This window comes from Mobula hypostoma, chromosome 14 (assembly GCF_963921235.1).
Source record: "Mobula hypostoma chromosome 14, sMobHyp1.1, whole genome shotgun sequence".
Lineage (NCBI taxonomy): Eukaryota > Metazoa > Chordata > Chondrichthyes > Myliobatiformes > Myliobatidae > Mobula > Mobula hypostoma.
Window position 1 is genome coordinate 40,820,354 of NC_086110.1, and position 16,566 is coordinate 40,836,919.

General features: G+C 44.3%; 1 protein-coding gene across 8 annotated transcripts in view; it reads left to right on the top strand.

The window, feature by feature from the left end:
* Positions 1–471: 471 nt before the first annotated feature.
* tdrd12 (tudor domain containing 12) overlaps positions 472–16,566 on the top strand; it is a 200,053-nt gene continuing 183,958 nt past the window's right edge. For 7 of the 8 annotated variants that reach the window (XM_063066982.1, XM_063066989.1, XM_063066990.1 and 4 more), the window contains exon 1: positions 472–515. The gene's annotated coding sequence lies outside the window, so the exon portion shown is untranslated. The remainder of the gene's footprint in view (positions 516–16,566) is intronic. The other variant, XM_063066983.1, reaches the window with a different exon arrangement.

A 16,566-nucleotide genomic window follows, 5' to 3' on the forward strand; every position in this document is an offset into this window, starting at 1 on the left:
GAAGAGCAATAAATAAATGCTGGTTTTGTCTCCAACGCTCACATCTCCAAAATGTGGATTAATAAAGAAAACCATTGTATGAAAATTACATGCCAGAAACTAGAGATGCAATAACTTAAATGTCTTATCTGTACGGTTGAATCATTAACGCGTCGGCCACTTTCTCGCCGACACCCCTATTTGAGCCGGAATCCCGTTTTCTGAGAGAGAGGTGGAGACTGAAATCTTTATCAAAAACATGAAGCACCTGACAGAAGAAGTGCTTCGATCAACAAGTATATAGAGACACGGAACTAGCAGTGGGATTGGCGTGAGTGACCTTTTTTTTCTAATCAATATGAACGTAGTTTGACTGCACATGACTGAATTAACCAGCAGGGTTCTCTGGCTTCGAGTGGTGAGGCCCCTAAATCTGGCCGAGGCGCCTTTAAGAGACTGCGCATGCGCGTCGGGAGCAGTGCTCGAGAGAGGGAGAAGGCGGCGAGGGAGGAGCAGATGGTGTATTAGTACGTTAGGTGGGTATCGTTGGACGGAGCAGGAATGCGAGGGTGTGTCCTTATTGTTAACTTTTCTCTAGCGAGGCTCAGCAGATGCTATCGGCCGCGGGGTCATTAGAAGAGTGGCGAGGCCTGAGGGGTGGAGGCACTGAGAAAGCCCGGTAACTTCAAAGTTACTTTTCCCCGACACTGTATGAAGCGTATCGTGCTGAGGTTATGTTCATTTTTTTGTGGAAATCTCTGTTGGTCTTATTTCGTGTAAAGAATGAGTTTTCAAATTCTTAATTCTGTGTTTTTTGGAACGTGGCCGAAGATAATGCCATATTTTTGATAATAAAAGAAAACATTTACTTGAAATGCAAAAACTCAAACGGAGGAGTAAAATAACGTGTAGTGTTTAAAGGTGAAGAATGGAGATTTCATGTCCAGGTGCAAATGCTTCCATTTTAGAAATGCATATTCTTTATAACATGATAAGACCATAAGATATAGGAGCAGAATTGAACTATTCGGCCCATTGAGTTTGTTCTGCCATTTTATCATGGTTAATCTATTTTCCCTTTCAACCCCAATCTCCTGCCTTCTCCCCGTATTCCTTCATGCCCTGACTGATCAAGAAACTATCAAAAAAAACCTCTGCCTTAAATATACCAAGTGACTTGGCTTTTCCCACCCAGCACTTATCCCTGAAAGTGTAAGTGCTACACCTGTCCCTACACCACCTCTCTCACCACCATTCAGGGCCACGAACAGTCCCTCCAGGTGAGGCAACACTTCACTTGTGAGTCTGTTGGGGTTATCTGTTGCATCCAGTGTGGCCTCCTCTACATAAGACCATAAGACAAAGGAGCAGAAGTTGGCCATTGGGCCCATCGAGTCTGCTCCACCATTTTATCATGAGCTGATCCATTCTCCCATTTAGTCCCACTCCCCTGCCTTCTCACCATAACCTTTGATGCCCTGGCTACTCAGATACCTATCAATCTCTGCCTTAAATACACCCAATGACTTGGCCTCCACTGCTGCCCGTGGTAACAAATTCCAGAGATTCACTACCCTCTGGCTAAAAAAATTTCTTCACATCTCTGTTCTGAATGGGCACCCTTCAATCCTTAAGTCATGCCCTCTCGTACTAGACTCTCCTATCAAAAGAAACAACTTTGCCATACCCACTCTGTCCATGCCTTTCAACATTCGAAATGTTTCTATGATGTCCCTCCTCATTCTTCTAAACTCCAAGGAATACAGTCCAAGGGTGGACAAATGTTCCTCATATGTTAACCCTCTCATTCCTGGAATCATTCTAGTGAATTTTCTCTGTACCCTCTCCAACGTCAGCACATCCTTTCTTAAATAAGGAGACCAAAACTGCCCACAGTACTCCGTGAGATCTCACCAGCGCCTTATAGAGCCTCAACATCACATCCCTGTTCCTATGCTCTATTCCTCTAGAAATGAATGCCAACATTGCATTCGCCTTCTTCACCACCGACTGAACTTGGAGGTTAACCTGAAGGGTATCCTGCACGAGGACTCCCAAGTCCCGTTGCATCTCAGAACTTTGAATTCCCTCCCCATTTAAATAATAGTCTGCCTGTTTATTTCTTCTGCCAAAGTGCATAACCATACACTTTCCAACATTGTACTTCATTTGCCACTTCTTTGCCCATTCTTCCAATCTATCCAAGTCTCTCTGCAGACTCTATTTCCTCAGCACTCCCCTCCACCTATCTTTGTATCATCAGCAAACTTAGCCACAAAGCTATCTATTCCATAATCCAAATCGTTGATGTACAACGTAAAAAGAAGTGGCCCCAACATGGACCCCTGTGGAACACCACTGGTAACCGGCAGTCAACCAGAATAGGATCCCTTTATTCCCATTCTCTGTTTCCTGCCAATCAGCCAACACCCTATCCACGTATGTAACTTTCTTGTAATTCCATGAGCTCTTATCTTGTTAAGCAGCCTCATGTGCGGCACCTTGTCAAGGGCCTTCTGAAAATCCAAATATACAACATCCACTACATCTCCCTTGTCTAGCCTACTTGTAATTTCTTCAAAAAATTGTAATAGGTTTGTCATGCAGGATTTTCCTTTAAGGAAACCATGCCTATCTTGTCATATGCCTCCAGGTAGTCCGTAACCTCATCCTTGACAATCGACTCCAACAACTTCCCAACCACCGATGTCAAGCTAACAGGTCTATAATTTCCTTTTTGCTTCCTTGCCCTCTTCTTAAATAGCGGAGTGACATTTGCAATCTTCCAGTCCTCTGGAACCATGCCAGAATCTATTGACTTTTGAAAGATCATCGCTAATGCCTCCGCAATCTCTACAGCTACTTCCTTCAGAACATGAGGGTGCATTCCATCTGGTCCAGGAGATTTATCTACCTTTAGACTATTCAGTTTCCTGACTACTTTCTCTGTCGTAATTGTGACTGCACACACTTCTCTTCCCTGCCACCCTTGAGTGTCCGGTATCCTGCTGTCTTCCTCAGTGAGGACTGATGCAAAATACTCGTTCAGTTCCTCTGCCATCTCCTTATCTCTCATTACAATTTCTTCAGCATCATTTTCTATCGGTCCTATATCTACTCTCTCCTGTCTTTTACTCTCTATATACTTGATGAAGCTTTTAGTATCCTCTTTGATATTATTTGCTAGCTTCCTTTCATAGTTAATCTTTTCCCTCTTAATGACCTTCTTAGTTTCCTTTTGTAAGCTTTTGAAAGCTTCCCAATCCTCTGTCTTCCCACTAATTTTTGCTTCCTTGTATGCCCTCTCCTTTGCTTTAACTTTGGCTTTGACTTCTCTTGTCAGCCACGGATGCATCCTTTTTCCATTTGAAAATTTCTTCTTTTTTGGAATATACCTGTCTTGCACCTTCCTCACTTCTCACATAAACTTCAGCCACTGCTGCTGTGCTGTCCTTCCCGACAATGACCCTTTCCAGTCAACTTTGGCCAGTTCCCCTCTCATGCCACTATAAATTCCTTTACTCCACTGAAATAACGACAGATCGGATTTCAGCTTCTCTTTTTCAAATTTCACAGTGAACTCAATCATGTTATGATCACTGCCTCCTAAGGGTTCCTTCACCTCAATCTCTCTAATCACCTCCGGTTCATTACACAATACCCAATCCAGTACAGCCGATCCCCTAGTGGGCTCAACAACAAGCTGTTCTAAAAAGCCATCTCGCAGACATTCTACAAATTCTCTCTCTTGAGATCCAGTGCAGACCTGGTTTTCCCAATCCACTCGCATGTTAAAATCCCCCACAATTCTCATAACACTGCCCTTCTGACAAGCCTTTTCTATTTCCTTTTGCAATTTGTAGTCCGCATCACTGCAGCTGTTTGGAGGCCTGTATATAACTGCCATCAGGGTCCTTTCACCCCTGCGATTTCTTAGCTCAACCCGTAAAGATTCTGCACCTTCCGATCCTATATCACCTCTTTCTAATGATTTGATATCATTTCTTACCAATAAAGACATGCCACTCCCTCTGCCTACCTTCCTATCTTTCTGATACACCGTGTATCCTTGGACGTTCAGCTCCCAGAGACATGTATCCTTTAGCCACGTCTCAGTGATGGCCACAATAGCATACCTGCCCATCTGTAGCTGTACGACAAGATCATCCACCTTATTCCTTATGCTGCATGCGTTTAAGTATAACACCTTAAGACCAGTATTTGGTACTTTTCGCTTTGGTTGCACTGCAACTTTATTGCACTGCAACTCATCCCAATGGCTACAAATTCGCCCCATCACCTGCCTGTCTTTCCTGACATCTTTACTGCTCACTATCTTAGATTTATTTCTGTTTTCCCCATTCCTCCGCTCTATCATTCCGGTTCCCATCCCCCTGCCAAATTAGTTTAAACCTCCCTAACAGCTCTATTAAACCTTCCCGGCAGGATATTGGCTCCCTTCGGGTTCAGGTGTAACCTGTCCATTTTGAACAGGTCAGACTTCCCCCAGAAGAGATCCCAATGATCCAAGAATCTGAAACCCTGCCCCTTGCACCAGTCTCTTAGCCACGCGTTCATCTGCCTGATCCTACTATTCTTGCCCTCGCTAGCACGTGGCACAGGTAGCAATCCCGAGATTACTACCCTGGAGGTCCTGCTTCTCAGCTTCCTTCCTAACTCCCTGAAATCTCTCTTCAGGACCTCCTCCCTTCTCCTATCTATGTCATTGGTACCAACATGTACCAAGACAACTAGCTGCTCGCCGTCTCCCTTCAGAATATTCTGGACCCGATCCGAGACATCCCATAACCTGGCACCTGGGAGGCAACACACCATGCGGGTATCTCTATCAGGCTCACAGAATCTCCTGTCTGTTCCCCTGACTATGGAATCCCCTATGACTACCGCATTCCTCTTCTCCCTCCTTCCCTGCTGCACAACAATGCCAGGCTCAGTGCCAGAGACCCGATCACTGTGCAGCATCCAGAACAAGATATTTGTTGTTGAGGGGGATAGCCACAGGGGTGCTCTCCACTATCCGGGCATTTTCCTTCCCTCTCTTGACAGTCACCCATTTTTCTAACCCCTGTAGCCTAGGGATGACTACCTCCCTGTAGCCCCTGTCTATCACCTCTTCACTTTCCCTGATAAGCAGTAGGTCATTAAGCTGCAGCTCCAGATCCCTAACACGGTCTCTGAGGAGCTGCATCTTGGTGCACCTGGCGCAGATGTGGCCATCAGGGAGGCTGGAGGTCTCCCAGGATTCCCACATCTGACACCGTGAACAAAGCACTAACTCTGCAGGCATGCTATCTAATTCTACGGGAATGAAACAGGAAAAATAAGTCTACTCACCCACTTACCTTGACAAACAGACGAACTTTTTAAACTGTTAGCTCGTACAGTTAGCTGTGAGAGCCCTGCTGTTCCTGCCAATTTGCCAAGGGGGATAAAAAAGAGTTGGTGCTTCGCTCTCGCCTCTTCCCGTTACCGTTGAAGCCAAAGCCCTACACTCTGCTGCCAGTCACTCTGCTGCCTGCTCCAACCGCTGCCCGCTGTATAGGGTGGTCTCCTTTTTAAACTCCACGCTGTCCTGTCTACGTCACGTGCCTGCGCAATCTCGTCCTTCTTGCACTTGAAGAAGTTTTTTTAAAAAACTGCCTTCCTTCAGAATTCAGCTCCCACACCGCTCTGCTTGTCCCGATCCATCAGTGAGACCTGACGCAAATTGGGGGACCGCTTCGTCGAGCACCTCCACTCCGTCTGTCACAACAGACAGAATCTCCCGGTTGTCACCCACTTCAACTCTGCTTCACATTCCCATTCAGATATGTCCATACATGGCCTCCTCTACTGCCATGATGAGGCCAAACTCAGGTTGGAGGAGCAACACCTTATATACCGTCTGGGTAGTCTCCAGCCCCTTGGCATTGAATTCTCCAACTTCCGGTAATTACCTCCCCCTCCCTTCCCCCATCCCTGTTTCCCTTTGCCCCCTCCTCCAGCTGCCTATCACCTCCCTCATGGTTCCCCTTCCTTCTACTACCTGTTGTGCTTTCCCCATTCCACCTTTCCTGCCTATCACCTGCCTGCTTCCCCTCCCCCACCCCTTTATCTTTCCCCTTACTGGTTTTTCACCTGGCATCTACCAGCCTTCTCCTTCCCACCCTCCCCCCACTTTCTTTATAGGGCCCCTGCCCCTTCCCTCTACAGCCCTGACAAAGGGTCTCGGCGGAAATGTTGACTGTTCATTTCCACGGATGCTGCCTGACTTACTGAGTTCCTTCAGCGTGTTGCTTTGACCCCAGCATCTGCAGAGTATTTTGTGTTTATGACTTGGCCTTTGCAGCTGCCTGTGGCAACAAATTCCACAGATTCTTCTCTCTGGCTAACAAAAAAATCCTCGTCATTCTGAAAGAAACCCTTTCTGTTCTGAGGCTGTCCTCTTGGGTCTCTGACTCCCCATTATAGGAAATATCTTTTCCACATCCACTCTATACAGACCTTTCACCATTTGATAGGTTTCAATAAGGTCACCTGTCATTCTTCTGAATTCCAGTGAGTAGAGGCCCACAGCCATCAAGCAATTTTCATATGACAAGCCTTTCAGTCCTGAATCATTTTCTCAATCTCCTTTGAACCCTCTCCAATGTTAACACATTCTTTCTTAGATAGGGGGTCCAAAACTACTCAGAATGCTCCCAGTGAGGCTGAACATTACATCCTTGCTTTTATATTCTAGTCCTCTTGAAATGTCTGCCAATATCACATTTGCTTTCCCCAACCTGCAAATTAACCTGTAGAGAATCCTACATGAGAACTCCCAAGTCCCTATGCACCTCAGATATTTGAATTTCTCTCCTTTTAGAAAATAGTCTACTCTTTTATTTCTTCTACCAAAGTGCATGGTGCATGACCATACGCTTCCCAACACTATATTCCATCTGCCACTTCTTTGCCCATTCTCCTAATCTTTCTGAGACATTCTGTAGCCTCTCTACTTCCTCAAAACTACCTGCCCCTTCACCTATCTTCATATTATCTGCAAATTTGACCACAAAGACATCAATTCCGTCATCCAAATCATTGACATACAACATTTTTTAAAAAAGCGGTCGCAAAGCAGAGCCCTGTAGAACACAACAGAAAAGGCTCCCTTTATTTCTACTCTTTGCCAATCAGTCAATGTTCTGCTCATGCTTTCTTCTGCCTCTCTCCCTTCTTGAAGTGTGGAGTGACATTCGTAATTTTCCATTCCTCTGGAACCATGCCAGAATCAATTGATTCTTGAAAGGTCATTACATTACTAATGCATCCACAATCTCTTCAGCCACCTCTTTCAGAACCCTGGGGTGTATTCCATCTGGTCCAGGTGAACTGTCTTTCTTCAGACCTTTCAGTTTCCCAAGAACCTTCACCCTAGTAATGACAACTTAACATACTTCTGCCCCCTGACACTCTCGAATTTCTGACATACTGCTCATGTCTTCCACAGTGAAGAATGATGCAAAGTACTTACTCAGTTCATCTGCCGTTTCCTTGTCCCCCATTACTACCGCTCCAGCATCATTTTCCAGTGGTCTGATAGCTACTCTTGCTTCTCTGTTACACTTTATATAGTTGAAGAAAATGTTAGTATCCTCTTTAATATTATTGGCTAGCTTACATTCATATTCCATCTTTTCCTTCTTTAGGACTGTTTTAGTTGCCTTGGTTAGTTTTAAAAGCTTCCCAATCCTCTACCTTCCCACTAATTTTGCTCTATTATATGTCCTCTCTTTGGCTATTTTGTTGATTTTGACGTCGGTTGTCAGCCACAGTTGTGTCATCCTGCCTTTAGAAAACTTTCTCATCTTTGAGATGTGTATATCCTGCACCTTCTGAATTGCTCCCAGAAATTTCAGCTATTGCTGTTCTGCCGTCATCCTTGCTAGTGTTCCTTTCCAATCAGTTTTGGCCAGCTCCTTTCTCATGCCTCTGTAATTCCCTTTACTCCACTGTAGTACTGATACATCTGACTTTTGCTTCTCAAACTGCAGGACGAATTCTATGAGATTATAATCGCTTGTCCTTAAGGGTTCCTTTACCTTAAGCTCCTAAACAATTCTGGTTCATCGCACAATACCCAATCACGAACTGCTCTAAAAGGCCATCTCGTAGACGTTCTAGAAATTCCCCCTCTTTGGATCCAGCACCAACCTGATTTTACCAATCTGCCTGCATACTGAAATCCCCTATTGTAATTTATAGACTACATCTTGACTATTGTTTTGGGGGTCTGTATATAACTCCCATCAGGGTCTTTTTACCCTGATGCACAAACAAAGCAACAGGAAAACAGAACACACTAATGGTCAATTCATTATAAAGGTAACATTATAAATTTCAAAATCTACATTTAAGGTACAATCTTGCGACCAATAATTTTATGTCATCAACTTACCCTGTTCCTCAATTCACATTGTATACATTTTAAACTTCAGTCAGCTATGCTTTTCAAATTGACCTTGTTTTACTTTAGTATAGAAAATATGAAAAGGGAATCTATGAAAATACAGATGAATGCATGGCTGAAGAACAGGTGCCGGGGGCAGGGGTTCTGGAACATTTATTACCCCTCAAACATCAGGCTTTTGAACCGAACGGGATGACTTCACTCAACTTCACTTGCTCAATCATTGAAGTGTTCTCACAACATATAGACTCACTTTCAAGGACTCTTCACCTCATATTCTTGATATACAGTGGCATGCAAAATTTTGGGCACCCCGGTCAAAATTTCTGTTACTGTGCAATTGTCAATTCATCAGCAACTTTGATGTGTGTTTGTTAAACAAAAGATAACGTTAAGTAGCTAAGTATTTAAATAATACTCTGCAGTCTAATTACAGTTGAGTTGGTAATATGTCCGTGAGTTGCTTGGACCACTCTTTCAGGTCGTAAGTTTATCTCAACACCATTTTTCTTCAGCTATCGACTTGTACAGAAAACTTCCAAAAGATCTTTACAAGAGCAGGTATCATCTTCATCATTCCTTGCAAAAGGCTTCTAGTTCTTTGAGATTCTTTGGCCGTCTTGCATGTACTGCTCTTTTGAGGTTTATCCACAGATTTTAGTCATAGTCATACTTTATTGATCCCGAGGGAAATTGGTTTTCGTTACAGTTGCACCATAAATAATTAAATAGTAATAAAACCATAAATAATTAAATAGTAATATGTAAATTATGCCAGGAAATAAGTCCAGGACCAGCCTATTGGCTCAGGGTGTCTGACCCTCCAAGGGAGGAGTTGTAAAGTTTGTTGGCCACAGGCAGGAATGACTTCCTAAGACGCTCAGTGTTGCATCTCGCTGGAATGAGTCTTTGGCTGAATGTACTCCTGTGCCCAACCAGTCCATTATGTAGTGGATGGGAGATATTGTCCAAGATGGCATGCAACTTGGACAGCATCCTCTTTTCAGACACCAACGTCAGAGAGTCCAGTTTCATCCCCACAACATCACTGGCCTTACGAATGAGCTTGTTGATTCTGTTGGTGTCTGCTGCCCCAGCACACAACAGCAAACATGATCTCACTGGCTACCACAGACTCGTAGAACATCCTCAGCATTGTCCGACAGATGTTAAAGGACCTCAGTCTCCTCAGGAAATAGAGACGGCACTGACCCTTCTTGTAGACAGCCTCAGTGTTCTTTGACCAGTCCAGTTTATTGTCAATTCGTATCCCCAGGTATTTGTAATCTTCCACCGTGTCCACACGGACTCCCTGGATGGTAACGGGGGTCACTGGTACCTTAGCTCTCCTCAGGTCTACCACCAGCTCCTTAGTCTTTTTCACATTAAGCTGCAGATAATTCTTCTCACACCATGTGACAAAGTTTCCTACCATAGCCCTGTACTCAGCCTCATCTCCCTTGCTGATGCATCTAACTATGGCAGAGTCATCAGAAAACTTCTGAAGATGACAAGACTCTGTTCAGTAGTTGAAGTCCGAGGTGTAAATGATGATGAGAAAGGGAGACAAGACAGTCCCCTGTGGAGCCCCAGTGCTGCTGACCACAGTGTTGCAAGCACACGTACTGTGGTTTGCCAGTCAGGTAATCAAGAATCCATGATACCAGGAAAGCATCCACCTGCATCGCTGTCAGCTTCTACCCCAGCAGAGCAGGGCCGGTGGTGTTGAACGCACTGGAGAAGTCAAAAAACATGACCCTCACAGTGCTCGCTGGCTTGTCCAGGTGGGCGTAGACACGGTTCAGCAGGTAGACGATGACATCCTCAACTCCTAGTCAGGGCTGGTAGGTGAACTGGAGGGGAATCTAAGTGTGGCCTAACCATAGGCCAGAGCAGCTCCAGAACAAATCTTTCCAGGGTCTTCATGATGTGGGAGGTCAATGCCACCAGTCTGTAGTCATTGAGACCGCTGGGGCGCGGCGTCTTCGGCACAGGGACGAGGCAGGACGTCTTCCACAGCACAGGAACCCTCTGGAGACTCAGGCTCAGGTTGAAGACATGGCGAAGTACTCCACATAGCTGAGGGGCACAGGCTTTGAGCACCCTGGTACTGACACCATCCGGGCCTGCAGCCTTGCTTGGGTTGAGACGTTTCAGCTGTCTTCTCATTTGTTCAGCTGTGAAGCCCACCGTGATGGTTTCGTCTGGGGAAGGGGTATAGTCATGAGAGCATGGAGGGGGACTGTGAGGAGGGGTAGGAGGGGAGAGTGGAATATGTGTTGGTTGGGGGCCAGCAACAGATGACTCGTGGGGGATGGGCAGGGGCCACAATGTCAAATCTGCTAAAGAACAGGTTAAGTTCGTTGGTCCTGTCCACACTGCCTTCAGCTCCTCTGTTGCTAGTTTGCTGGAACCCAGTGATGGTCCTCATCCCACTCCAGACCTCTCTCATGTTGTTCTGCTGGAGTTTCCACTCAAGCTTCCTCCTATACCTGTCTTTAGCCTCCCTGATCCTGGCTTTCAGGTCCCTCTGTATTGCCCTCAGCTCCTCCCTATTTCCATCTCTAAACGCCTCTTTTTAGCATTCAGGATGTACTTAATGTCCTTTGTTACCCATGGCTTGTTATTTGAATAACAAAGGACAGTTCTTGTCGGAACATCGCAGTCCACACAGAAGTTGATGTAACCAGTGATGCACTCTGTGAGCCCATCAATATCCTCTCCATGTGGCTCACAGAGTGCCTGCTAGTCTGTCACCTCAAAACAGCCCTGGAGCGCCTCATAAGCCTCCTCCGACCATTTCCTCACTGTCTGCGATGTTGCAGGTTTAGATGCACCAGGTTGTGATCTGACCTTCCCAGTGGGGGGAGGGGAGAGGAGCTGTATGCATCCTTAACGTTAGCATACATCAAATCCATAGTCCTCTCCCCTCTGGTTGTGCAGCTCACATACTGCGTGAAGTTGGGCATTCTAGCCGTGGTAACATGGTTGAAGTCACCCGAGATGGTAATGAGGGCATTCGGGTGCTGGGTTTGTAATCTGGCTATGACGGTGTAAATGATGTTACACGCCGACGTCGGGTTGGCAGAGGGAGGGATGTACACAACAACCACAACTACATGTGAGAGTTCCCTTGGCAAATAATATGGCCGGAGTCCAACAGCAAAAAGTTCAATATCCGGGCTACAAACACGTTCCTTGATCGTAATATGACCAGGATTGCACCATCTGTTGTTTACCAGAACAGCAAGCCCCCCTCCTTTACGCTTACCGCTCTCAGTGCAATTCCGGTCAGCCCGAACGGTCTGGAAGCCCTCTATGGAAACGTTTTGATCGGGTATGTCCTCGTGCAGCCACGTTTCGGTAAAACACATAACACTGCTCTCCCGAAATGTTCTCTGACTCCTGACTAGTGCCGTCAACTCGTCCATTTTATTACCCAGTGATCTCACATTGCCCATAATGAGAGAGGTGAGACACGGCTTATAACTTCTCTTCTCCATAAGCCTCTGTTGTCTCGACCCGGTCCTCTTCCCTCACCTATCTGATCCCCCTCTGTGTGTTTTCCTCCAGATTTCAGCCGGAGTGTCCGCCGCTCTGTTCGCTAAACTGGCCGGCATAAGCGCAATCAGCTGGTCCCTGGAATAAACAATGCGACCTTACTGCTGCCACGCTAATGAGATGTGTCCGAATGTAACTATTTCCAGCTCTAAAAACTCAAATAAAACTCTCTCCACCAGCATGTTAGAGAGGGTGCAGCTTCAACATGTTACTGTGAAAAAAAATACAACAAATAATGTAAGTGAAAAAAGTTTAAAAAGTAAGAAAACTAGATGGAGCGACTGTAACAGGCTGCGTGCACGACCGGTGCATGCGCACAATAATGTTTTCAATGATTTTCAATTATATTTAGGTCGGGGGACTGTGAGGGCCATGGCAAAACCTTCAGCTTGCGCCTCTTGAGGTAGTCCATTGTGGATTTTGAGTGTAGGATCATTAACCTGTTGTAGAAGCCATCCTCTTCATCTTCAGCTTTTTTACAGACGGTGTGATGTTTGCTTCCAGAATTTGCTGGTATTTAATTGAATTCATTCTTCCCTCTACCAGTGAAATGTTCCTCGTGCCACTGGCTGCAACACAAGCCCAAAGCATGATCAATCCACCCTCGTGCATAACAGTTGGAGAGGTGTTCTTTTCATGAAATTCTGCACCCCTTTTTCTCCAAACATACCTTTGCTCATTGCGGCCAAAAAGTTCTATTTTAACTTCATCAGTCCACAGGACTTGTTTCCAAAATGCATCAGCCTTGTTCAGATGTTTCTTTGCAAACTTCTGACGCTGAATTTTGTGGTGAAGATGCAGGAAAGGTTTTCTTCTGATGACTCTTCCATGAAGGTCATATTGGTGCAGGTGTTGCTGCACAGTAGAACAGTGCACCACCACTCCAGAGTCTGCTAAATCTTCCTGAGGTCTTTTGCAGTCAAACAGGGGTTTTGATTTGCCTTTCCTAGCAATCTTACGAGCAGTTCTCTCGGAAAGTTTTCTTGGTCTTCCAGACCTCAACTTGTCTTCCACTGTTCCTATTAACTGCCATTTCTTAATTACATTACGAACTGAGGAAACGGCTACCTGAAAACGCTTTGCTATCTTCTGATAGCCTTCTCCTGCTTTGTGGGCATCATTTATTTTAATTTTCAGAGTGCTAGGTAGCTGCTTAGAGGAGCCCATGGCTGCTGATTGTTGGGACAAGGTTTGAAGAGTCAGGGTATTTATAAAGCCTTGAAATTTGCATCACTTGGGTTTTCCTAACAATGACTGTGAACAAGCCATAGCCCTAACAAACTAATTAAGGTCTGAGACCTTGGTAAAAATTATTTGAGAGCTCAAATCTGTTGGGGTGCCCAAACCTTTGCATGGTGCTCTTTTCCTTTTTCTCACTCTCAAATTGTAAAAGGAAAGGTACGTCGCATCTGGAGTTTCTCGGGTTAGCGTTTGATTTTCCTCCATGCCTCACTAACGTAGTGGGGAACCGCGTATGAGGCAAGTTACAGCAGTGGTTTGCCATTGCCTTCTGCCGGGTGAGTTTCCAAAGAGATCACCAGCTTGTAACCCAGCATGGATGGAAAGCATGCAGGAGAGCCGGCTGGATTCAAACTCGGGACCTTTCGTCCCGAAGTCTGGCGTGATGCCACTATGCCACCAGCCGGATCTCTAAAATTGTACAAAACAAAAATAATACATAAACTACACAGACACAAGGAAATCTGCAGATGCTGGAAATTCAAGCAACACACACAAAAAATGCTGGTGAACGCAGCAGGCCAGGCAGCATCTATAGGAAGAAGTATAGTAGGTGTTTCGGGCTGGGACCCTTGGGCTCGAAACGTCGACTGTACCTCTTCCTATCAATGCTGCCTGAGCTGCTGCGTTCACCAGCATTTTTTGTGTGTGTTAATACATAAACTAATCCTGCTTAAAATGTTGAAAAGGATGTTTCATCTTTAACTTTGGCTTTTGGCGATCAGTTCATCTTTTACTCGCTTAGCTATTCACAGTAACAGAAATTTTTCATGCCACTGTATGTTAGTTGTAACAGTGATAGATTAACCTACACTGATGAGTTAGCATTCTATAACATGAGACTTCTTACAAGGAGAAAGGAATCCATTTATAAGATGTCATCTTAAACAATTAAATGCACTTATGAGTTTTATTTTCTTCCTGTATGATACAGGTCTGTTCTCCATTCCCTCATTGAGTCTCTCTGGAGCAGTGGTTCCCAAACTTTTGGGTTACTGAGCCCTTGGCTCCCAAACTACATTCCCACTGCCCTCCCCCATCCGTTACATAAAAACTATAAAAAAATTTTGATTTACGATGCACAGTGAAGGGAAGTATGAACTGCAAATTCAAAGAAGTGACAAAAAATTTCAGAAATTATTCATATCTATTTAAAGCTACTAATAAAAGTATTTCTTTATTTATTTAAAGTAAAAACAATTTTCAAGGTTCGATATCACTCGGAGGATAATCTCAGATTCCCATGTTAAGTAATTTGCAGTCTGTTTCATTGCTTTGAATGAAGTTGGATGACTGCACTGGAATCACGCTTGCTAAATATGATGTTGGAAAGGCAATAGAGAACATCTTGACCTTTTACCACAGTGCAGGATAGCATTCCGAGATTTCTTTCTGCAACCAAAGTCTTGATATGATTTTTTGTTTTAAATTTCACCTTCAGCTTAAAGTAATTTTGTAGCAAGGTCAGTTTTTCCTATATACTTCCTGTTAATTCCTCCATTATCAGTGTTCAGGAATGGATTTATTACCCAATATGGAATTTGGATAAGAGATGATGTTGAAATCTCTCTGACTTGTCTGTAAGCAGCTCACCCATTTGGGCACAGTATACTTGAAGATCATCATCGGGTATTCTCTTTCAATTCAGTCTTGGAAATTGGAAAAGCTTACAACGGCCATCATTGCACTTAAATAGGGTTTACTTGGACAGAATTGTGGAAATGATGTTTGACTTTGAGATTCACATCATTTCCTTGAAATTGAAGACTGACTTCATTAAACGGCCTATAATTCTGGCAAATGAGCAATGTTATGCTTAATATTCTTGAGTTGATTGATGAATGAAACATTTGTGTCTTCAATGAATTTTATCATGGTTTCAAAAAGTACATAAAAGCATCTGAGGCAGTTTCCTTTTGGGAGGCATCTGACTTCTGTGTGGAACAGCAAGTGTCCAAACTGTTCATTCTCAATACAAAACTCTCAGAATAGTCGAGAATTAAGAGCATGGGGTGTGATTTTATTTGCCGCTCATAACAATATTAAATGAATTGTGCAGCTGATTACTTTGATTCTTTTTCGACAAGATATCTATGAATTATATAGTGAGTGGTAAATATAAGGTACAGCTTTTTCAAGAAAGTAATAACCCCGCAGTGGTGTCCTGTCATTAATGGTACCCTATCTAATGCACAGTAAGAATGTTGGTGAGAAAAAAATAATCAACAATCCAAAATACTGACCCCCCCCATACCTGTTTCTAGTCCCCTTGAAAATAGCAACTCTTGAACCATGCTTCCATCTTTTATGAGGCAAACATAACAAAGAAGCGAAGATTTGTTGCTTAGTAAACTTGACTCATACAACTGTAGAGCAGATTCTGTTGTCCTAAGTATGTAGTACGATGTGTCTTCCTCATTCTCAGATATTTCAACTATTTGTCTTTGAACAGAGTTGTCATTGAATGCAATCGCTATAATTATGTAACATCCTGGTTCACAAGGTTACTGCTATGCTATAGATATTTCACTTTAGCAGTCTGTTCTGCTTTCAGCCTGTTTGGGTTACCATTGAAGATGAGGGATGTTTAGGAATGTGTGCCATCCAATTAGGATAGTGGAACTGGGAGGAAGTTCCAGAGAATGCTGGGAAGAGAGGTTTTGTGAGGGGCACAAAGGTTGGTCTTGGTCTTTGTTCAGTGGGAGATGAAGAGAGAAGATGCTGGAGAGAACCTGTTATAGGATTTGATCCAGTGGGGATGATGATTCGATGGAGCCAAGGTGCGGATGTCTACTGGGGATTGGTGAATATAACCTTTGGAAGATTTGAGCTCCAACCTGTGTACATTTGACTGTTTAATTATAAAGGGCCCTTTTTGTCTTTTTCTTTCTTCTCTCTACTAACTCTTCAGTAAAGTATACTTCTTTCCATTGTATGCCATGTGCAATCTGTTAATTCGAGCTGTAACAGGACAGCAAGTCACAAAGCAATCACACCCATTGGGGCTTTGGTGGGCGAGACATCCCAATCTCTTGATTTGATGGGACTGGAGCATGTATACCCCAGACATACAAGGCCCGAGAAAGATGGGTTTCTCAGCACTGAGTTGGGAGACTGCCAGTGATGGCTAACGAGCCATTTACTGAGATGCACGGAAAGAAAGGGGGTTTCCTTTGGTCTGGTAACTTATGCAAAACCGTACTCAGAACCTTACTTCCTGCTAGCAGAATCAGTTCTTCTCCAATTGTATGGGGCTTTCCAGATTTAACGGTGAGCTTTGCAATGTTGTGTGAAGCACACAAACCATCACAGTTTTGTTGTGAAGTGCTGGC